Source organism: Falco rusticolus, chromosome 9 (genome assembly GCF_015220075.1).
Source record: "Falco rusticolus isolate bFalRus1 chromosome 9, bFalRus1.pri, whole genome shotgun sequence".
Lineage (NCBI taxonomy): Eukaryota > Metazoa > Chordata > Aves > Falconiformes > Falconidae > Falco > Falco rusticolus.
Genome location: NC_051195.1, coordinates 32261892 through 32286051, shown reverse-complemented (window position 1 = coordinate 32286051; position 24160 = coordinate 32261892). Strand labels below are relative to the sequence as shown.

General features: G+C 39.5%; 1 long non-coding RNA gene across 18 annotated transcripts in view; it reads right to left on the bottom strand.

Annotated features, from left to right (window-relative positions):
• Nucleotides 1-24160, bottom strand: part of LOC119153594 — a 115512-nt gene that overhangs the window by 2228 nt on the left and 89124 nt on the right. For 8 of the 18 annotated variants that reach the window (XR_005106174.1, XR_005106173.1, XR_005106176.1 and 5 more), the window contains 4 exons: nucleotides 7325-7441; nucleotides 2880-4203; nucleotides 2677-2778; nucleotides 405-2325 (listed from right to left, as the gene is read on the bottom strand). This is a non-coding gene — a long non-coding RNA (uncharacterized LOC119153594). Of the gene's footprint in view, nucleotides 1-404; nucleotides 2326-2676; nucleotides 2779-2879; nucleotides 4204-7324; nucleotides 7442-22893; nucleotides 22973-24160 lie in introns of all 18 variants that reach the window. The other 10 variants (XR_005106183.1, XR_005106187.1, XR_005106181.1 and 7 more) reach the window with 8 other exon arrangements.

Genomic DNA, 24160 nt, shown 5'->3' with positions numbered 1-24160 from the left:
AAAAAAAAAAAATAAAAAAATTAAGATATAGGCTGGAAAAAAAATTGTTTTGCTTATGTCATTTGCCTGCTTTTTGAGCAATGTCATGTAATCTCTTGTAGGCAGGGCATTGGTAAGGAAAAGTCTACAATAATCACTATGAATTCTGCTTCCTCAGGTAGAATGCCTGCTGATAAGTCGTTCCACAAATCAGCCATACATTAACCTTCCTTCTGGGAGGTGATGGTGCACTAAGCAGTCTGAGAAAAGCACTGCTTAAGTAATAGGATCTGAGCACTGATTGTCCTGCTTATGCTTCTACAGTGGCATTTGCAGCCATTTTCACGCCTATCCATCACACTTAGGCAGGTATCCGCTCATCGAATCAGCGTGGTTCAGCTCCCAGCCCAAAGCACTTTATTTACCTGTCTCTGAACTGCTCTGAAGGTGAAGCACTGCTTTATAGCACTTTTCATGGTATATATTGCACTCTTCTAGATAAGCTGCTTTCTTTTTTAAAAAAAAAAATATCCTTTAATCAAGTCATCAGGAAGAGATTTCAGAACGCTGGAGAGAGAGGAAACAGAATGGCTCCATTATGAAATGAGAACAGACCTCACCCTGCCAATTTTCCAGCACACCGGGCCTCTGCCCTTGCTTTGGAGGAAGCTGAGTGGGTTGCAGTGATATGTGCAGGCAAACAAGAGGTCTCTGGGGTGGTATTGCTTTAATCACTTCAGTGAGTAAGGAAATCAGGCTGCGGCAAGTTGTCATGTAACGAGCTCATGCATAAAAGCCAGTGAAGCAAGAACTGCTACACAGGAAGACATTGTTCCTTTGTAGTCCTTTCAAACTTAATGCTGCGGGTTTTAGCTGTGTTTGTGTATAATTATACTATTTAGTTATGACAACAAAGATAAAAGAGTCATTGGGCCCTGAACTGCAGAATCATGAACATCCCATAAGAGAGAGATCTTCAGCCATGACTGGATGTATCGTGCCAGCAGGGTAAAGACCAAACAATTTCTGGTCTTCCAAATAAAAAAACTTTTTTTGTAAAGTCTCAGTTCAGCAAGGGCTTTTCAGTAGGACATGACAAACAACAGCTTGTCACATTGATGGTGGTTTCTATTGCTTCTACGCTGACAGACACATGGATAAGACTTCTCACTTAGCAAAGTGAGAGGATCTGCTAATTATAGCCTGGGTGTTAATGTAGCCTTTGGTTTAACTCAGGGGTGCTTCAATTAGGTTGCTTTTAGACCTTCTGCATTTGTATTTTCAGTACAAATTGCTGATCCTTCTCTGTTGCTGTCTGAAGTGATAGGCTGTGGTGCAGCCATAGAGCCTGGTAAGGTACAGCTACAAGCAAGCACGTTAATAAGCAAGTACAACATCAACAGGAATGGGACCAAAGGCTGGGAAAAAGTGAGGAACAGGTGAAAGTCCTACCCCGGTGGCTGTCATTGGGAGGTTGCCAGAATTTTGTTCCCATTCATCATGTATATCATCATTTAGAGGGCATCTAATGACTGCTCAGACAGGATATTTTAGCTGTCCACACATTGCAATTGACCTAGAAAAGGTCAATTGATGTCCTACTGCAATCAGCAGGAACTGATTAAACATGCAACAATTGTGGTGAACGGTATTGGGTGGGAGAAACCAATGTCATTCCACTGACAACTTCAATAGAAATCTGATATTTTTCACTAGAAATTGTCCAAAAGCTCTTGAAGTGCACTGGAGTTATGCCATTACCTTCAATGAGCTTCTAATCAGAACACACATCTGGATAAGGAATAAAATTAGTGTGTTATTCTTTAAACATGGAAAAAAATATATTGGAAATTCATTTTGTTTCACTTAGGCATATGTAATTCCCCACTACCACCACCCTTCCCTTCATTTGTCCTCATGCCTTTCACTATCAGAATGCCAATGAAATAAAGTTAACTCTCTTTGTTGTAGTACAAAAATAACCAACTGAATGCCTCGAAGCTTAACAAAGGTGGAGATTAAAATTAAGTAAAACCTAAACCCCAGAAAAGAAAGAGAAAGGACTTAGCTTAAGCACACAAAAATACTGGTAGAAGACCTTTAAAAATTACCTTAATAGTTGCAACTGACAATTTCAGCAATAGCATCTGGAGAAAAAAAAAAATATACTGTCTTGCTTTGTGTTTTCAAGGCTGGATGTGAGGTGAAAGGGAAAAATAACTGAAATACCCTAATATTCTTGATTTAGATGAATACGCCCCGAATACTTGGAGTGATGAATATAACCAAGAGGTGGCAGCAGTTCATGCACTATTCATTTATTTTGCTTTCAACATTATTTTCTTCCTATAAGGTACAAGAAAATTAAGTTGTTTTTAGCTTATGATGTAAATTGTTTCCATTATTATTAAAGGGAAAGGAGTGGCAGAGACAAAGGAGACAGGGAGGAATAGTCTGAGGAAGGGATCTGGAAATTTGTTTTGCACATGCATCTGAGGACTCTTTTTGGAAAGAAATGTTAACTGCATGCTGTATGAAAGAGCTTAAAAACTCCTCCAGTCAGAAACGTCTTATGGGCATACATGCTGTACAGATACACTACTAACTGGTAAACACATTTCCTGTGATCTGCTACGGTTCTAGGATACATCCCATTCTCACAGGCAAGGGTAACTGCTACCATCTGGAGAATCTTACATTTGCTTTGAAGACAGGATGCTCAAAATGATGCTCCAGTGAGTAGCTTAAACCTTGCTTCTTCAAGGAAGGAAACTGCTTCAGATGCACAGTAGTAGCATGCTAAAGAGAGAATCACAAGGTTTATGTTTAGTTACACATGCGCATCAAAAAAGAAATCCTCCTGTACACCGAATCACTGATTTTAACTCAATCAGACATACTTAAAGGCATCTCTTTCTTCAGGACCACATCTCGTAGGGACTAGACACTTCCCAGTGGCTTCCATCTTTTGTATCAATGAAAATGTGACACCTGTAAAAACGAGCAACTGTTTTGGCTAGGCAATAGAATTAAAAAAAGAAAAGCTGAAATGATCTTATTCTGAGGGTATTCTCTTCAAAGAGAATGCCGAGTAGATAAGGCATTGCTACAACAGTCAAAGGAAAATAGTGCAATTATTAGTTACATTTTATAAAGGACTGAACAGAGGGACAAAGACACACTCCAACACCCCGATTGTTTCAAGAAGGAAAAATTTGCATTAAGAAACTGAGTTAAAACATCTTGAGGGATTCAATAAATGTTCCATGACTTGGGAAAAGAAGATTGCATCTATAGAAAACTTAGATCATTGCTCAGTAGTTCAAATACAGATAATCATAGACTTGCTTAGCTGACAGGTAGATAGCTAGATAAATATACAAAAACCCTGAAGTTATCACCACCAGACTAAATTCCTTTGCATTGTGATTAGCCTAGTTAACCACCACTGTCTTTCACAGCATCAACAAATTATGCTTTTCTTCCTTCACTGCATCAGAGACAAAGGAATAGTCATGACAAAATCCAGGATGCAGATATTCTATCTGAAATGGCTTTAGGTCTTGTTTAACCCCAGTCTGCAGTCCAGGAAGGCGATTGCTGAGTATTGCCCAAGCACATCAGAGATCACAGGCTGCTCTCCTGGACAACATGGGGGAAAAAAAAAAGAAAAAAAAAAGTCCTTTATCCTTTGTATGGCATATGTTTGAGCACTGCATACGTACAGGAGCACATTCATTTAGCCCATAGATCTTGCCAGCATGGTCTGGACCGAAGCCGAGTGGCTTAGTGCTGCCTAAATGCAACCAAAATCCTTGAGAAAGGTGCCCATCCAGGAAGAGCTGCCTGAGAAAGTCTTGCAGGTGCTTGTAAAACATAAACCCAAGTTTTCTGAGTACAGTCTACTCTTTGCCTACTAGTGCATGCATGAAAGATGTGGAAGATCTGCCCTGTAGTTCCCCTCCTTTCTGATTTTGTTAGATAGGGATGAAAATATCTGATTTCCCCCTGTCCTAACTGTCTGTGTTAAGTACTGGCCTTAATAGTCACATTTCCTCTCAGTGGCCCCCACAACAAGTTTTGTATTTCAGGGTGCAGCGTGCACTGTTACAAAAAGAAGATGGTAGTGCTTACCCCACTTCCAGAGTATTCAGTCACAATTCAGAATCAAGATTTTGAATCTTCCTAGACCAGAGCCGTAATTCCCCATCTCCACAACAATCACTTTAAAATCAGAGGTAATTCAAAAGAAAGGATACAACAACAGTAGATTTTTTTTCTGGAAGTCTTAAGTAGCGCCTCATGATTATTATTGGCTAACTCTTAAGTGGCTGTCCTTTCAGCATAAAGAACATTCTTGACTGTTTTTCAGAAATCGCTATTTCTTCCACTCACACCATTCACTGTCAAGGTAAGCTAATATAAACAGTATGACTTTTTGCCCTAAAGCTAGGTGGTGAGATGATACAGGTAAATAATTTCAAGGACTTCATTCACATGCTTTCATAAAATGACATAGCATGACATGAAATACTCATCTCTTAACTTGCAACTAAAGAAAGCAGTAAACTATGGTCATTCTTAAATAGAGTACATTTCTCAAACAAATGCTAATGCTATTTAAACTTTTTTAAAAATTCTGAATATGTCAAAATTTATGTCATGAATTAATGTGCGTTAAAAAATGCTGCCTATTTAGCACTTCAAAATTAATAAGCAATGTTTTGCCAATTTTTTTGAGAAACCTCTGTGTCATCATGAATTTGCTTCCTAAGTATTTGTGTGGTATCCAGAATGCTTGTTTGCAGGCAATAGCTATTGTCAAGCTACAGTTATTTTCAAAATGATCATATGGCATAAATTCTTAACTTACAATAAAGATCCTACTCACTTTTTTTCAGTTTTCCTCTCCTTTGACTTTATGCTAATGTAATGCCATGGATTCTGCTAGGGTCAAAAGGATATAAAACTGTAGTAGCTTTGCTTCTTGTTGGAGGGAGATTGACTACATGGAAAGACCTACTCAAAAATTTCATCTCTCCCTGCCTACGTTTCTTTTTTAAGGAAGATTAATTTAAGGAATTGATTGAACAGGTCAGTCCACTAAGGAATAAGAGTCCTAAATGTAGAAATGGCAGCTTTTCCTGCTGTAGTCCAAAGTCCCTCTGGGGATCCAGGCCTGGAGCCATCAGCTTGTCAAGCCAAGGATGCCTTCTTACTGTGTCAGTAGCACCAGGAGCTTGACAGGCCACGCTGATCCCATCTGTAGATGTTACTGATATCTCTAGAACCAAGAAAGATCCAGAAAAGACTTAGTACCTTAGGACTGACACACTTTCTCTTTATATTGCCAGCTTCAGTTCGGGAAGATCCTGGCCATAACATTTTCATGCCCGTACATGTCCTTACAAAGCTCTTGGCAGATAGGCAGGAAGTGTCCCATGGACCTTTATTGCAGCAATGAGCCTTCTAGGGATGGCTTCTCAGGTTTCTGAGGTTATCTGTTGGAGGACTGAGCATTATCACCTTAAAATCTTCTCAGTCCATCCAGGAAGTGAAAGGATGCTGAGAAATCCTGGACATGAGCAAAGCATTCCTGTGAAGACCTCAGATGAATTTATGTGAAAAGTGCAAAGCATGATTGTAACAGTAGGGTAAAAATGCAGATAACATGGAAAAAAAGAAACGTAGGCAGGGAGAGATGAAATTTTTGAGTAGGTCTTTTCATGTAGTCAAATCTGTGTTAGTTCCAGTAATGTAGGAAGTCAGTGGGTGTCTGATTATCATCTCCTGAAGACAGAAAAATTGCCACTGTAACATTTTTTTTTAATCAGACGAATTTTTAAATAATAATTGAATTATATATAGCAGCTTTGTTGGGTTTTTTTTGTTTTTTGCTTTTTTTTGGGTTTGGTTTTTTTTCCGTTTCCCTCCACCTGGCTTTCTCATACAAAAGCTTCCCCTTCTCATACCGTTGGCAGCTTAGAATATGAACAATGTATTTTGTCTTCAGCTTAAGTTCATTATGTGTTTCTGAACTACTTGGCGGGAGGGTGGGGGGAATTCCTTTGTAATGGCTTCTAAATAAATTCAGTATCAATTTAAACTATTAGAGGAAGTTAAATCAAAATAATTGGGATATTAAAATACTTTGTGCATTTCCAATCACTGGTTTATTGCAAATCTGGATCTTTTCCAAGGAACAATAATAGAATGAATACATTAGAATGTTTCCTTCCCCTTAATATGAAACCATTTGCTCATGAAAAGATGATTGATAACTTGCATTAAACACAAAACCAGATTGATTCGCAGACATGCTTGAGGAGGGGCTGGAAGGAAAGGAGAATAAATGTCACATTAACAAAACATTACACAGACGCACATTCACACACTCTGGGTATATTAACCAAATAAAAAAGAAAACAACATAAAAGCTTTCATAACACCTCTTCTCATTAGAAAATATACTAACCCTGTGCAATGTAATTGCTAAATACACCTTGGCATGGGCAGAGAGAGGTATTTTGAGATTCTGATTGCAAGTGCTCTGAACCAGTTCAGAAAAAAGCTAGAGCAGGGTACAGAGAGAGATAAATGTAAGCTGATTGCAGTGTCAGCTAAGTTATTGGCTCCGTCTTGTTTCTGATCCCTCTACCATTCTTCTTCACAAAGTGAAGAATTATGTCTTCCAAACTGTATAGTTTACTGGGACTAGGGTAGATTTAGATTAGATATTAGGAAGAGTAGATGTTTCAAAGAAATCCTTTACTTTGAGGGTGGTGAGGCACTGGAATAGGTTGCCCAGAGAAGCTGTGGATGACCCATCCCTGGAAATGTTCAAGGCCAGGCTGGATGGGGCTTTGGGCAACCTTGTTTAGTGGAAGGTGTCCCTGCCCATGGCAGGGCAGGGTGGAACTAGATGGTCTTTAAAGTCCCTTCCAACTCACACCATTCTGTTATTCTATGAAATAAGCTTGCGCTGTGCAAGTCCACGGTCTGCAGGAGTTGCCACAGTCTTCTCTCTGCCACTGCCACAGAAATGTCTGTTTCTAATAGTTGCCACATTTGGTCTTAGGGCAGTCCTGAGTTTCCAGTCTTCGTTTCAAGCCCTGGTGCAATGTCTAGTGTGGCAATTGTTGCGCACAGGTACATATGCATCCATTGGCACGTTTCTGCCAGCTGGAGAGAGCAGGGCTGCAGTCAAAGCCCATTCTTGAGCAAAACACAGGGGACTGAGCAGTATCACTTGAAGATATCTCTGCATTTCTGTGACCCCTCAACACCTTTCTCATTTGTAGGTTTTTTTTGTTCTGCTTACTTTGGGGACAGAATTTTAATTTACCATATTCTCCTTGTTAGCTTTCAACTTCTTTCCTTTGCTTCCCCCTGAAGAAGACAGGTATCGCTGCAGTGGATCAGATTCAGTCTGTCTGTCTTAGGCATTATCCATTCACAGATTCTTAGGGTAGAATACAAGAAACAACATAAATATTCAGCCGTCTGTGGTACATTTCTCTACCTTTCTGAAGAGAGCACAAAGAGTATACCCCTTTTCTGTTCACTTAAATGTATTTAGAGTCACTGCTTGGGCAGTCTGGCATTCACAAAGCTTCAGAGTCACCTGATATACGCACTACATGGTAGTCTAGCTCCTGCTGCAAAGGTTCTTGCACCTTAACCTCCTAAGAAAATCAGTCTGATTGTAACTAATGAATCCCAGCAGAGACAGAAGGGGAGTGAAGGGTGCTAGACATAGCTACAGCCTACATAAATGGGGAAGAGAAGAATTCCGCTGTAGTGAATTTGAAACAAGGATAAGTTTTCTTGAATCAAGTGAACATGTTGTTGCCAACAAAAGACGCGGGGGACAAATATGCATTACAGCATAAACAGAATTCTGAGTAGAAATCAAGATGCTAGATTTCCTCAGTATTTGATAATGCTGCGATCACTGCAGCAATGTTATGTCCAGCTCTGGCATCTGCCTGCATTTCAGGAAGGATATTGACAATTGTTCTGAAAAGAGGAATGAGCAAAATACTGGAAAACATGCCCCAAAGACAAATATTTAAAGAATTCAATCTATTGGTTTATAAAAGAGATGAAGTAGCTTCATCCCATTTCATATGGATTTCAGTGGGGAGAATGAACTAGTTTACTGTTGAAACTGAAACTGATAAAGCTACAGTAAACCCAGGGATTAGAATCCAAAGTTGAACAAACAATCTGTGTGATAAGATACACATTTTTAATAGGGAAGATATTAATCATTAGAATAATGCACCAAGAGCTTTCAGAGTATCACTGGGCAATTTCAGATTGCCATCAAATGCTTACAGGTTTTGTCTGATTTTGTTTTCTTTCCTAAATATATTATTTAAAAGAAGCTTAAAGAGAATGTAGTTCAAGCATGTAGGAATATCCACATCATACAAGTAATCCCTTAGAAGTTCACTTTGGGTCCCTCTTGGATTTTATAACGTAGAAGCTGATGACTCCTGAAATACCTAAGGATGTTCAGCTGCACCTAGTGGAGCACAACTCTATCTCTGCAAACATATTTCAGTGCGAAGGCAAAGCAAAACCATACCTGATGCAGCGGCCCATTGATATTTGAATGTAAATCCCTTGGGTTTTAATTTATATATCCTAAGATCCTTGTTTAAATGTGTGTTTCCTTTCTTGTAAGTCACCAAATAACTCCCTGCTAATCCCCCTCATTTACATTGAATATTAGCTTTGTGGAGAATGGAACTAATTAATCCTGCATAACTATAATTTAGTAGCTGGGCTGCACAACGGCATGAGAATTAGCACGGCACTGGGCGCCAGGTTATCAGATCCATTTTCTGGGTAAGTCTTATTATGTTCTGCAGGACAGGCACAGCACAGAACAGATTTAATTACACAGCCTTTCAATCAGCTTCCTTGTAAGCCAGGAAACTATCTTCTAACCCTCTCACTTTACAGCAAGCAATGCTTTCTCTGAAGCTACTCTTGCTTTGTACTTGACCAGCTGATCATTCTACCTGGACACTAATTATTAGTAGGAGCTAATGACTAATGACCTTTTCTGCAAGGTCATATCCCAAGATGACACCAGAGTCTATAAACATTCTCCTAGTTAGTTAATGACTAGTAGTAAAATGATGATTAACAGCAAACAGCCCACTTTCTGAATAAAATATAAATGAACATATGATTTTCACAATAAAAACAATATTACACTACTTAATAGCATGGGCAAATAAGTACATAAATAAATAAAATCTCAACTTCAGTTGATGACAAAGTGTGATGTTGTCTTACATCCTTCTCTCTAAAGGGACTTTACACGTCAGATGTTGTCCAGTAAAAGGTGTGGGTTTTGCTGCCAGGTCTGGCAGTGACCTGCCCCAATGAATCACTCAGACTTTCTCTGCCTGATCCTCCTACTGCTCTACTTTTTTTTTTTTTTTTTTTCTTTTTCAATGTTGATAGTAAAGTAGTTTTGTTCAGTATCATGACACTCACACCCCCAGCAGAGACCTGTCCCGTGAAGGTGATTCTCAAATTGTGCTGTCAGTGGATACAGAACGTCTTTTGAGGGGGTAGCTCAGATCTGCGGTAGAACAGAGCACCCTTTGCAGGTTCTTCTCCAGGATACACAGTAGGTAGGCTCCTAGTTTTGATGATTTGGTTAAATACCTTGATATCATTAAAAAAGCCTGCCTTATGCATGCTCATTTCTCCTCTCTATCAGCTAAGAAAAAAAGAGATGGCAGAGTAAGGGAGACTTTTAGGCTTTCTTACTGCTAAAATGTTTGGATTATAAAGATACATCACTGTATTTCACCAAGGAAGGAAAAAGCAAGTCCAACCACGTGAAAACATTCAGGTGTGAGAAAAGCAGCACAGGACTACAAAGAGATTGCTGGAGATTCTCCTTGTTTCATTATTTATATTTCCCCACAGTGGCGAAAAACCACATTCCTATATTCAATATAAAATATAATGCATTTAATTGATCTAAGTAATTTCAAGGCTGCTGAATAGCAGAAGCCTCCGGAGTGGAATATTCTGACTTAATGATCACATAAAATTGCTCGAAGTGTTTTTAATGTCATTGTAATTTCTGAGTTTATTTAATAGTTGAGGGGAAGAGAGGGTAACATTAACAGTCATCTGCATGGCTTGCATGACTGTATATAACAAATGAGACGTGCGTATGCCACAAGAGCCATCATTTTAAAATGGCTGCAGTAAAAATGCAGTTTCACTGAGCATTTGCTTTAGGCCATGACACAGTTTAACGAGGATGATACTGCATTAAGATTCAGGACACCTCAGATTTGTTTCCAAGTGTTTGGCCTTTTATGGAGTCAGATCTCTTCTTGATTCCAGATTCCTTTCTCTTTCTTTCTCAACCTCAGCCATTCAGTTCATACAACTACCAGCAACAGCTGTCCAACTCCGATGTCTATGACAGTGTGGTTGTAATCCACGTTACACCTGGAAAGTATATGGTAAAGACATTTACTTTTTATTTAGTGTGTGTAAACAGCTGCCGCTCATCCCTAATCATCAAAACCTTGGTTAATGTCAGATATTATTTTTCTCACTGGCTAAGCCCAGGCTCACTTGCAGATGAGGGCCAACACATTCATCCACAGGCCAAAAGCGTAAATCCACTACGGGCCTGTTTTGAAGCACGAGAGGGGATTATGTATGCAGTCTGCACAGATGCTTCTTCCAGTGCTGGTGGCCTCCCTGATTCCAAACCAGTGATAGGTGGAGCAGCAGCATGTGTTGCTCTGCTGGATATCTTTATTCCCCTCATCCCAGCGTTTGCTAGTTGAAGTCTTTTCCCCAGTTTCTACTGACAATTTTCAGAATTATTTTGCAGTATTAAAACAAGAATTAAGATTTTAAAGCTAGTTCCATATTCTCCTCTACTCCTTCTACCCGTCTGATCTGTTTGAAGTTATTTTAATCTCCTCTCAACCTTGCCATTTTTTTTCCTATTGGACTTGTCTAATTTGCTTCATTTCTAAGTCATGATGATATCCTCAAGACACCAATTCATAACTTCCTCATGCTGAAATTGTTCATTAAAATCTAATTTTTACCGTCTAATTCTGGCTTTTTAGCTAATGAAATCAGAGCAATTATAAATATCCATCTTGCAACATTGCATATTGACATTTGAATATAAAGTCTCAGAATGGAAGAAAAGCATCACTGGAGAACTTTCTTTCCTCTAGCTGCAAAGGAAATTAGCTCAATCATAAATATATAGATTAAAATACTCTCATCTAAATTAATTTCAATATTAACTTTATACTGCCAATAAGGTTTGCCTGAACATGACCCATAAGGGGCTATATCTAATTTCACATGAGATATGCCTGGTTTGCTCAGATCCATTATTTAACAAAGAAACTGAAAAACTCAGAAAGAAAGGTACAGCTTGCTGTATTTGATCCAGAGTTCAGCAAGGGTTTTAACATCTTCCAAAAATATTAGAATATATTGAAGGAAAGAATCACTCAGGAGCACTCATAGTACTTTTTCCTAGACTTATTTTAGTTGTTGATTCTAGACTAGGTTCGTGGTTGAATTTTATGGGATCACTTTGCATTAAGACTCCCTGTGACATCAAAGAGCTACACCACAATTTATATGAATTAAAAGAGGAATTTCTTTATATTTCTAAATGTTTGGCAATCCTCCTAAAGTTATAAACATGGATGGATATTAATATATCGATGCAACAGTCTGAAAAATGTATAGATAAGGGTAAGACAATCAGACTTGCAATAGCTTAATATATTATCACCACAGGATGGGGATCTGATCCTGTGTGTAATTCTGCAGTTATAGATCCTTTTGAAATAGTTTGGAGAGCTGGATGTCTGTTCTGCAGGTACACCGCTTTAAAAAAAGACTTCAGAAAATCATAGGTAAGGTATTGTAAGGATGATCAAGTAGGTATGTAATATTTGTTCAATCAAAATTATTTACTTAGTGGCATCCATTTTCATAAGCTTTCTGTAGATCCCTGCTCAATTTCTTGCCAAACTGCTTTGTGAAGTGTGAGGATGCTTACTTATTGTTTGTGCTCCAGTGAGGCAGCCAAACTTCAGATTGCCTTGCAAATGGGCCCTGCTGGGCTTCCATGTCCTGCACCACAGAGCCAAGAGCCTGAATGAGCTGAAAGCCCCAGCCCATGGCAAAAGCAATGTCCTGACAGGTAATCTGCAATCTGAGAAGCAAGGAAATTTCAACTCCACTGGCTATGGATTGATTTAAAGATGAGAAGTGAAGTTTAACTGCTTTTTTTGGATCTAAGAGCCTAGACTCCTAGACTTGTCCTTATTCTAACTTTTCAACATTCTAAAAAGAAATACTTTGATGTTCTGTATCCTATTTTTTGAAAAAACGAAGCAGCAGATATAATCACTGAGGAAAGAAGTGCTGGGAAGAACAAAAACGCTAGACAGAAATTTTTTGCTCAGTGCCTCAGCCACAACAGAGTTGTTCTCTCTCACTCCATATTTCACACAACAGCTCAGAAGAGGTTTGTCTAGTGAAGGCAGCTAAAATCATCATTACCAGTCTCCACAACGTACAATTACTTTGATTCATGCAATCTGCCTCTGTGATGAGATGTCTCACAGTAAAGACATAATAACCACTAAAATAACTATTTAGTTATTATGGCTAGATGATTCTAAGTTCATTTTATTCAAAAGCTTCAGTATCAGCTGATTTGATATCTGTTGGCAAAAATACTCTTCTTGGCAATGGACCAACGAATTCACAGAACAGACACAAGGGAGACTTGTTTCAGGCCCAACATCAGTTAAAGGGAAATGTTCTTCATGGACATTGTGTCACAGCAGAGAGAATGGAGAATGGTGTGATTCAATGGCAAAGATGAGAGATTCCTGCATGTAAGAGCATGTCCAGGCAAGCATTCCCTGGGCATGAGTATAAGCTGATCCTCCAGAAATTTGCAGCTGCAGCTTTTCATGCTGGAATTGAGAGCATCAGGCTGCAGCTTTTGGTTGGTAGGTCCTGATAAGATAACTGGCGGGCCACTGACATTGGTTGGTGCCCAGGAATGCACTGACTCTGGGGTTATCATTCATTAGCTCTTGTGAAAACAATTTAAGAATTTAATCTTGTGGCCGTCAAAAAAGAAAGACCCTAACACTTCATACCATGCAAATGTTTGTTCTATTTCAAAGCATGGAATGTTGAATCTCTACAGCAGCCTGCTGGCTCTGATTTTACTTGCATGCAGAATGGTTATTCTGGAAGTCAGCTTTCTTTTGGAAATAAAAAGGATCTGGCAATTACTGCAACTGAGTATCGACATGAACAGAAAATGGTCACGCAAAGCAGTCTGCAACAGCTATCATTTACTTCTGTTGCTGGTTTGGTGGCATTAATGCACTGCATACCTGCATTTCAGAGAGGTCAGTGGTAGGTGGCACATGACTTTTTCAGATGTGAGCAACAGAATAAGCCTTTTGAAAGCATTGGACTTGGAGATGGCAGTTACACTATCATGGGCATAAAGCTAGTGAAGAGAGCATATGGAAAATACCCTGGACCTTGGAATATATTTGTTTGCAACCCAGCTTTTGTACCAGGGAAGCCCAAGTGTAAGGATTACCAGGTCAGTTAGGCCAAATCAAGTCAGCATTGCAGCCTACAGCTAAACAAAGAGCTGGTATAACTGTCTGTTCTCTTCCTCTAGGCACAAAGATCCAGAACCAAAATGCACAGATGCCAGTATGTTGGTTCATCTGTCCCGCTGCAAAACCCTAAAGAAGGTTTAATATTTTTCCTGAGAGGATCACAAATGCAGCAGGACTGAAGTCAATTGATCCTTTAGGGCACTCAGACCTATTTTGCAGTCTTCCTTTGTGTGATTATCTGAGCCACTGTCTTTTGGCATCATTGGTGCAGGGCCCAGGTATCCATGCCAGTAGCCTGAGTGCTCTTGCCAGCAAGTTACATAATTCATCAAGGAACCATGAGGGGGTATATGTAATTTATCCTTTTATTCCATGACCTATGATGCAACTCTCTATATAATACTGTAAATAAGCCATCCTGGCTCATCAGGCTTTTCCCCAAGCTTAGATAACAGATGCATGCAAGGAAAAGGCCATGAAACTCTATAAATGCACTTTTAAAAAGGCCTTACTTGGCTTCATCCTACCTAATTGTAAGCACCTAATCAGAAAGTCCGATTAGGGAGTATGGGCACCTTTGGCACCTTATGCCTTCAGTGAAGAAAATGCATCGATCTAAGAGATAATTTGATCTTGGGCACATCTCCTCCTGTCAAGGCTTTTTGCCTTGTTTCCTGCAGTGGAAGGGCACCTGACTTAGAAACCTCGGTTCTGGCCTAAGATGGGGGGAAATTATAGTCTGTGGTTTTTGCGTTATTCCCATTCTCTAGTATATTATCCCTATTTCTCTCGCTGTGAATCTTCAAATCCTTCCTCTACTTATGATTTCCCCCCCATCTCTCATTTCCTCTGTATGCAGTATTCCTACCCTTTGATTCTCTATTTCTTGCTTGTTGCACCCTCAGCTGCTCAGCTCTTTCCTTTCTCTGATCATGTGTTGTGCATTGAAGTGGATATTGAATTAGCAGTCAGTTTTCCCAAAATTGGCCTTGAAGCAGCTAAAAACTAGACTGGAACTTGGGTACTAATATCAGATTTGGTTAATAGAGTTAACTGAAAAGCAGAGGATATTTTGAAAATATATATTAAAAAATAATTACAGATTTTTCTCTTTGAACTGCCATTTTTGTGGAAGAATGAAAACAAAGGAGTTTTAAAGCTAAAAAATGTTTTCCCTTGAAAAACAGTGAAAACAGTGAAAAAGAAAAACTTTACATGACAGTAAAAGTACACAAACCAAAAAAAAGAAAAATCTCAAGACTTTTAATTTCAAATTAAACAAAATACCTCAGTGAAATTCAAAATCAGTTCGTTTGGGGTTTTTTTGTTTGTTTGTTTAGGATTTATGCTTGTGTTTTTAAAAGTTTGTTGCCATTAAGCTGTGAGCAATTTTTAAAGTCTTTCTTGGTCCACCACAGAAATGAAAGATCTATTATTCACCGAACTCTGTCTCCTGTTCCTCCTTTCCCTTCTATTTCTGAATCGTCAATTTTCTCTTTGTCTGGCTGCCATCGGTATTATATTGTCTCTACACGGTCTAGTCCAACCTCTCACACAATAGCACTCACTGGTCTATAAACACTAACAAATTAATGTTATATTCAATGGAATGAAGCAGTACCGTTGAAAGAGATTGAGGGCTAGCAATCGAGAAATCATAGATGTATTTGCAATGTGATACAGCAGCAAAAGGAAGGGCAATGCAATCTTAGGCTACGGTCAGAGAGACATTACATTATGGAGCAAAAATAAAAGCCAATAATTTTCCTCTGTACAGCTTGGCTGTGACTGCACCTGGAATATTATATTCAGTCCAAGGCACCAGAGAGAGATCGACAAATGGGCATTCAGAGAGAAGGGCTGTAGCAGTTGATTTACTGGGGAAAGTTTAAATGAGCTAAATAAGAGGGCTGTGCTCTGGGCAGCACAGGACAGAGAGCAGCATAGCTGGGAGCAAAGCACATACTGCCACGGGGACCTGGCTGTGAAGCTGTCTTCTAAGGAAGGTCAAAGCACCACTGGGCTGCATCTACATCCTACCTTTTCCTTCATCTATTCCCTCAGGATAAACCCTTCTGAAACTAAATTTTCTGACAACCAAGCCAAATGAACAAATTCGTCCTGGCCTGGGTGTAAAATATTTACCCTTAGAACAACAAAGCTCCAGACCATCTGCCAGGGGTTTGTAACCTCTGCCCAGCTGGAAGGGCTGGACCTCTGGGGAAAGTTTAGTCCACTCCTTTGCCTGTCACAGCTGGAAGAAGCAAATGTCACAAATGGATTAGCTAAAAAGGCTGTCTTATTTCCACTTCCCACTTTCACATCAGAACTTGGCACAAGATACTCAATGGGCTACAACAAACAAGATTAATAATGGAATTAAACCAACTGCGCAAGATCCAGACAAGACTAGGGTCCACATATTCTTTAGTTGTGCAAATATGTACTGTGGAAAGCCTTGAAATATCAAGAATAAGCAAACATCCTGTGACAGCATGCAATATGTTTGTATGAGATTAGATAGAACATTTGCTTTTCGTGATGCTCTAAGAACATCCGCGCTGCCCCTGCCCAAGCCGTCAACTGTACTTCTGCAAGCCATCTGCCCCCCCCCAAAAAGACACATTACATTCACCACAAAAACAGCAAGCCACTGCCCCAGCCCAGAGAGCTTCCCTCCTAGTTTCTGTGACACATCTGAGGAAAAACAACTTTTTTTGCAGGCGACTGTAGAAGGCTGTGAGTTGAGACTAGGTATAGAAACTGAAATTTCCAAGTTGATCATTTGGTATGGGAAGAGCTTGTTTTTTAAGAGCAGAGTACTTCTGGTTTAGGGAGCACACTTTGGATGAGGACCACTTCCATGCAGACAGAAAAATGCACCGTCCTAAGGAGGTGTAAAAAAGGACATGATCAGGCACTTACCAGCGCCTGGCTTTTTAAGGAAGCTTCCACTCTTCAGTGTTTTCAATCCTGCATTTTCCTAGTTCTGTTAAGACTTTCTCCTCTGTCTTAATTGACTCTGTTGTGCATTGTGTCTCTGAAGACACACACTTGAGAAGCCAGCAGACACCCGGTGAAGCTACAGAAGCGTGGTGCCGTGGAAGGCAGGCTCCAGAGGCCAAATGCTACCACCTGGTTACTTCTCCAGGCAGAGCCCATCTGAGGGGTCTGAGCATAGTCCTGTGATCTGCAAGACCATGGAAGAAACTGGCATCGAGGATTTACTCAGATCTAACTGACCTGAAAATAGCCCACACTCAGCTGAATGTCCTTGAACCAGGTGCGTGGTGACAGAAACAGATACTGACTTAAGTGCAACTGAAGGGAAATAAAACTGTTGTCATTTTATAGAAAGGAGATGTAGGTAGGACATTTTAGCAGAAACAGGAAAAAAAAATCAAAGTCTAATGTACATCCAGGAGTTATTTGAAGCTAAGAATTCACTGTGCAGTAAGAAGTAGAACTTGCTAACTGGCTCAACTATCATTTAGAAATCAACAGTGAAATAGCTAATTTATTATACAAATTAGACCAAAGCAGAATAAGGTATTCTGTTTAATCATAAAGATTGGGTGTGGGGTGTGTGTGTGTGGAAGTCCTATATTTTTGAGCAAGACTGAATATTCTATGAAGTCAAATCTCCTCACTTCAATGAAGGTATTAGAATAGAGGGAAGAAAGTGGAAGAGGTCATGTAGTTTCATCAGGATTGCTTTCAAGTAGTTAGTCACTAACTGATTGGGCTTTTCAGGAGAAAAATGGCTCAAGTTTCTCTTGCAGCTAACGCAGCTGCTACATGATGCAAGAAGTGGCTAGTTAAATTACTTCTATAAACCAAGAAAGGTCAGGATTTCTTGTCAATAATTCTGTCTGGGGGATAAATATGTTTCCTTTTTGTCTGCTCCCAGAATGTATTATATACATCTGCTCTTTGTGACATTAGCAGTAAGTTGAGTAAGTGCTTGATTCATCAACTGGTTCACAAGCAGAGATAATTCTTATCTTCACAGGCAGGAAAAGTGTCTGCTAGGAGGAAAACCTGCAGTTAATTTCAAGCTTTAATCCCAAGAAGCCTGAAGCATGCGCAGCACTGTTCCCCTCGAGGAACTTTGTGTTAATTATGGTCGTTGGCCAAATTTGTGAGGATTATGTTAAAACTGTAGTCCCCTAGCCAGTAAAATGTCTAAATATCTCTACATCCTAACCCCTTTCTAGTTTTACCTGGCCTGGGATTGCTTTCTCAACTCAGTTATGCTGTGGGAAGGATGCAAAGATAAAGTGATTCTTTGAAGTTCTCAGGTCATCCTGACCTCCACTGCTTCGCTAGAAATAGATGGAGCAAGAGAAATACCAGCCCCCTGAGCCTTCTTTTCTTCCTGTTCCAAGCACTTTGAGAGGAAAAGTTATCGAGCAGATGAAACCAGAAAGACAAACATTGCTTTGCTACTGGTAAGGCAGCCAGTGAAGCTTGTTTCAGACTTTTTTTCTCTTTTTTTTGCCAGTGAAGTTCAGTGTGTGAAGTACTGCACAAGACCTGGGCATGCTTTGTCTATTAAAGGCCTGGTTGAAACTTTCACAAAGTCAAGGCAAACTGTCCATTGAGATCATATGCTTTGGATTAGGCTTTAAAACTTCTGACTTAAAGCCATTAAGATCCAGACTCTCATGCAAAAGTTCCTGAACTTCAGAAAGGTTTCTGTGAAGAGTTCCTTGGGGAAGCGTCATTATCTTTAATCAACTTTTGGGATTCACAAAGTAAGCTGTTGTTGATGACATGATTTATATATGCTCTTTATAGACTTGGAGTGGCTTTATGCATTATTTTACGGTGTTTATTGCTTATTATGGAAACTACATGATAACAGTGGTTTCAATTATAAGCCTATTAGGCAAGTAATTGACAACACAAGTACACTATAAAGTTACACTCTGCTTGCTTCAGTACAAGTGCTGCATTGTGTTTTTAGGCAGGCAGCACTGATAATCACTTCATAAATGATTTCCTAATTAACTGCTTCTGTCAGGGTCCCAGTTTCACTCAACAAGCGAGTTGGCCAAGAGTTCATCTGTCTCCTCCCTTTCTCCCTCAGCTGTATCATCTCCTGTGGTGAGAAAATATTAATCTCAACAAGAGTCTTGCCCAAACCATGGCAGAAAACACATTGTCTGTTGTAATGTCAGTGGCTGCATCTCTTTTGAGCTCATAGCTGCAGAAGATCACTCTAAACAACAGGGTGACAATGCTTGAAAGTGGATTCCGATTCTCACCCTTGAGAGATGCTCCTAATGGAGTCATGAGTATTTAGTTCAGCCCAATGACTCTCAGGGGCTCCTCAGGACAGTTGCAAATGATACCCGAGATCTCAAATAACTTACAAGTTCTAACTCATGTTCCTAATGCATCAGAAAAGTCACTAAAGCTTTACAGGATTATTGCAAGGAGAGATCAAATCCTGTGTGAAAGGTTGCACACCAGAAAAAAAACCAAACAAAGAAAGTGAGGAAAACACTAGGAATATAATCCAGGTGTTCTGAATGCTTGTTCTTCTCTTTGAAACAAGAGAAACAATAGTTCAAAAAAACCATACTGATCTGGGTGTTTTTGCAGGTAATTAGCAAAGGTCTGAAGTATGCTCCAAAACCCAGTGATTAAAGGTTGACCAGTAGAGTGATACATTCCTCCTTTCTGCTGACTGAGGTGCTGAGATGTCTGAACATAGATTCCTCCTTACATCAATCAGAAGAATGTACAAGTTTTGCAAATGCTTTTCTCTGTATGAAAGACTGAACACTAAAGAAAAGCAAGCACTGTCCTCTTCAAAAACTTTTAACCAGGCAGCTGCCTGCATGCTATTAAGAAATGTCTCTGTGTTGCTTCTGAAACTTTCATTGTACTTCAGCTATGACAGAACTATGGTGAAGAAAATAAATAAGATTCTAATCTTTCTTAGTTATTCTTAAACCTTTAGGCTTTCCTAGACAGCTACATGAGAGAGAAGCTGATACTGAGTTTCTCAAAGAAATTCTAATAGGTGCTTTCTGTCAAATTTCAGCTCAGCTCAGGGTGACCTTATGAGCTTTTGTTTGGAGTCAAATTTCTGACCTCCCATGGTGAGGTAGCATTGGTAAGTTTTGCATTCAAATTCTGAAATGTCTGCTGTGGAGTTGGAAATACCGTCAAACCAGTCCAGAGAATTAGCAAATCATCATTTTTGTCTGGCTGCCACTGACCTTGTTGCTTTCATCATCATAGATCACTACAAATCTCTAACATGGAGCATGTTCTGTGTCATTTCACTCCATTTTTCTCATTTAGGTATGCCCTGCAGTTTTTCTGGAAAGGGGAGATGCATGAAAAGTCTCCTCTCACAGTAACAATTTCTCTTTAATCTCTGAGCATAAGCTGACTTTTAATTAAGAGTTTGATCCATTCTGTTCAGAGACGTTCTAATAAGACAAATAAGGAAATGAAATTTGTTTCATCTTTGCCTTCAAAATGTTGCTTCTCTTGTAACAGCTCAAAGGGAGAAAGAAAAGGAAACAAATACTACTTTGATATTGCCAGGGTCCAGAGAATCTAAGAATTAGTGTTTGTTGGATAACAGGCACAGTAAAGAAGAGAAAAGCCCCTGTGATCTTTTTTCAGTATGAAGAACAAAATGGCATCGCTGAGGGCAAATATCTTTCTTGACTATATGCAAGTGAACCGCATTGCCTATTTTCCCACCTTCCAACACCACACTTTTTGGCCTGGAAAAGAGATAGGACCTTCTCACCCAGCATCTGTTCCTCTCTAAGGGCCTCCCAAAGGGTAGGAGGGTAAAAGGAGAGAATACACTAGTTAACAGCTAATTAAAAGATCTGCTTTTAGTGGCCAAGAAAACAGGTCTAACTCACAGCAGTTATTTCTGATGGACAGATGATTTTCTGCATTAGCCATATTTTAAAGTGTTCTCTTTTCACTGATGAAGGTTTCTAGGTGCATTTGTCATTACTAATAAAGCAAAATATAACGTGGAATTATGGAATGCAAGTTTACCTGCAATCCCAGTTATCCTGCTGATCTTAAACAACCTTCTTATGGCATTTGACCAACAAACAGAGAAATCAGCTGAATATTGGATATCCTACAGTCCACTAGACTTCCAAGAACATGGTTTCGACATTTTTGTGGAAAAAAAACCCAACAACAAAACAAACCACCAGAAAAAAACCAAAAAACCAAAAGACCAAACAAACCACCAAAAAAACCCAAACACAATTCCAGTTGTGAAGTCCTCTCAAGATCTCGGTCTTTCTAGGGAGTATGTATGGAACGGTCTGTCTGTAAGCATTCCTGACCGAAAAAGTCTTTGAATGAGGAATTAATTTTCTCAGGTATTTTGAACATTCCCATCACACTGGAGATCTCAGTGTAAATAATTTTATTATTTATTATTAGTTCTTATTCTTACTGTATGCAGGTGATGGAGTGACACCATATGCCTGCTTTCCCAGAGTTGCTTATTTAAGCTTAAATTTCAAGCTCCAAGCTTCAGATTTATAATTCAGTTTTATATTTCATTCTTAGATGCTGAAATAATGCTGGGTTTTTTTTTACTTCAGTTTGCAAGATTAGGCCCACAGTCTAGTTCAGACATTTCTTTCTGGGAGAAAAAAAATGGCACCAACAAATGAGGGGACACAATACTCAGTACGAGACTGATAAATATATATTGCAAAATAGGAGGTTCAGTCAGAAATGCTTAGGAGATGAAACTTGGTCTTTTCATGCCATCTACTTAGAATGGCAATGTTACTGTTTAGATGAGAACTGAAATTAAGATTTCAATTGCTTGTAAATTAGGAATCATGCATGCGCATACACGCACATATGCACAGAAATTAATAAAACCCCGAAAGAGAGAGGACAACAACAATAGGATGCAGAGGGGGTTTGATTATTTCAGCGTGTGGCCTAAAACACAGCAGATTCAGCAAGATGCAGATTTGCATAATGTAATGAGACTGGAATCAAAGTATCAGAAAGACAGACCAAGTGCTAATTAACTAGACACTGCAGTAAAAACACCAGGATGGCAGGACAGTACAATACAGGAAAACATTCCAGGGACAAATGGATAGTGGTGTTAATTGCATTAGAAAAAATAAAAAACCAACAACAAACAAACCACAACCTTTTGGCTAGAATACTCTGGAGCCTTTGCTGCAAACCTTAGCAGACCATTCAAGAAGATTAATGTCAGCTTGAAGCTGTTTGGAGCTACAGGTTCCCGACAATTGCTAGACTGCTAAAGAATCTGATCAGTCCTCCTCTGAATGGAGCTAGCCCACATCCATAGGTTAGTGCCACAGTGCTAAAATGGACAGCAAGAAGTAAGCCCTCCATCCCTTCTGGAAAAGTCTGCTTTGTAGCTTGCCTTATTTTTAATCTGTGCATGCAGGCCATTGAAGATACTCTATAAAGGACTCTGTGCTCTTTTTGTGTGGCTTTCTGGCAGTGTGCCATGCCATGGCTGGAAAGGAAGAGTTTAGGCCTCTTCCTTTACTCTGAGGACTGAGATTTGAGACTAGGATTATTGTCTCTTGCGTACAGCATCACTGATCACCCAGAAAATCCTAACAACTTTGTACTCTTTTTTTCCTCCCTTCAGGGTTCTATAACCAGGGCTAAATTGATAAAAAGCTTTTAAAATAAAAAAATCATGAATATTTAACAGCTGGCATAAAGCTTAAAAATGTATGTGTGTCTATTTTACATAAAGGTCTGCAATCCTCTATCAATAATTTAGGCACATGAGTTTCTTTACACACCTCCAGCAGTTCTATTAATCTGGTCCTTTCTTCCTTTATGAGGATTGAGTGGGTAGTTGTGGGTGTGTGGATAGCTGTACAAGGGGGAGTACGTTCTGGAGGACTGCTATGCCTTCCATGTGCCACACTCATGGAAAGGAAAGGGAGCAGAAGAACATGCTTCCAAAGTCTGAGGCCAGCTGCAGAAGCTTCTCTTGAACTCAAGCAGCAGTATATGCTTTTAGCTCTGACACACTCCTCTACTGCCTGCCAGCTGAAGTGTAACCATCACAGGCATGTAGTCTTTTCTCAAGTGGAAAACTAGTCCTGCCCTCAAAGGCCTGTTCAGGGGAAACAAAGCTCACTTAGAAGCCTCAAGATGAGGCCATTTTCTGGGAAGAGCTCCAACAAAACTTTAAGACACTTACTTCTTGCTTTCATTAGATAAGTGGTTCTTCAACAAGTGTATTAGGTGAGCAGGAGATGCTTCCGAATCCTGCTTAACAGCTAGAAATAACGATGAGTTCATTAGATGTATTATACTGTTGTTCCCAGTACTGCTACCTGACTTCAGAACTGTTCAAGCAGTGGAGAAAAAAAAAAAAAGTATTTACAAATGAAATTCTGAAATGTGAAAACGGAAAACCATAGGTAATAGATGCAACGAAAATATTTTGACCATCTTATTCAAGAAAAATTAGACCCAAATAACTTATGCAGTAGGTGATAGGCTTTTTAGTTGAACAGGCTGGCTAGAATCTTTTGCTAGCTGTTGTGAATGACTACACTGCACATTCCTATCTCCGTTTCAGGATATTCTTTTTTCATAATTTTCTATAGAATACTTTGCCTTATTGTGACTGGCCCTTATACATGGAGTTTGCATGCTCCTTGAACATCATTTAGATGATAACTAGAACAGGTGTTTCTCAATCAGATAAGAGAAGAAATTAATCCCAGTCCGAATGTTTTAACTAAGTCAAAAGGGAAAGTGAAAAGGATTGTTTTTTCTGATTATTAAAAGACCCACAAAACTCAACAAAGAAATGCTCAGATGCTTACATTTCAGAAGTTTCTGAGATATGAAAACTGAAATAGCCTTTTCTGTTCATTAGCTGCGGACTGGCGACGCAAGCAGGACCATGGGAAATAAAAAAAAATATTAAGCCGTTGACTCCCTCCTGGAATACTGTTTATTAGAGACCCAGGTTTATCTGCAGGCAGGCAAACAGGGACTCTGAGACAAAAAAGCCATAAAAGAGAATCATGTTGAGATGAGAAGAGGTGGGGTAAGGGGATCTCTTTTTCTCTTCACTCCTTTGCCTTCCTTTCAAGCTCATTAGCATTAATATACCCTGACACACTGAGCCATCCCAGCAGAATTAAAGAGGCTTGCTTTCTATAATGTGATCCACCACATCCCTAGTCACTGCCCTCTGGGAAACAGGGAAGGTCAAAGGTTTCTTTATACCTGATAAACAGCAGGGCTGAGAAAACCATCAGCTCCATTTGCATTTGATGCCAGTGACAGGCTGGTTCTGGCGTTTCTTCTTTTGCAGTTTCACGTTTGTATTTGCAATCAGAACATACATATCCTTCCCTGTTCCCATTCCTCCTTAGTACTGCCACATTCCAGCTACATCTTCCTTCTGGAAGCTGCCAATGACTTTTCCAGAGGTGAAAGCTGGTGTGTAG